Source organism: Penaeus monodon, chromosome 24, assembly GCF_015228065.2.
Source record: "Penaeus monodon isolate SGIC_2016 chromosome 24, NSTDA_Pmon_1, whole genome shotgun sequence".
Lineage (NCBI taxonomy): Eukaryota > Metazoa > Arthropoda > Malacostraca > Decapoda > Penaeidae > Penaeus > Penaeus monodon.
Window position 1 is genome coordinate 35,046,212 of NC_051409.1, and position 276 is coordinate 35,046,487.

The following is a 276-nucleotide window of genomic DNA, read 5'->3' on the forward strand; positions in this document are numbered from 1 at the left end:
AACACGTTTAGTACATGTCAGAGGTGGTCGACCTGCCCGATGCTCGATAACGCGTCTGAAGCCACGTTATATATGCGTGTCTTATTATGTATGCATGTGTTATAATGATGCTTTCTTGCTGGGGGAGTGGGTCGCGATTCTATCGAAGTAATTTGTAGGGTTCGCAGTCAAAAGAGTTTGAGAACCCCTGTTGTAAGTGCATGCAAGTTGTTTGGGAAACGGAGATTGATTACTACTTTGGCAACATTCTCAGAATCGCTGCCCAGTCTTGATAGC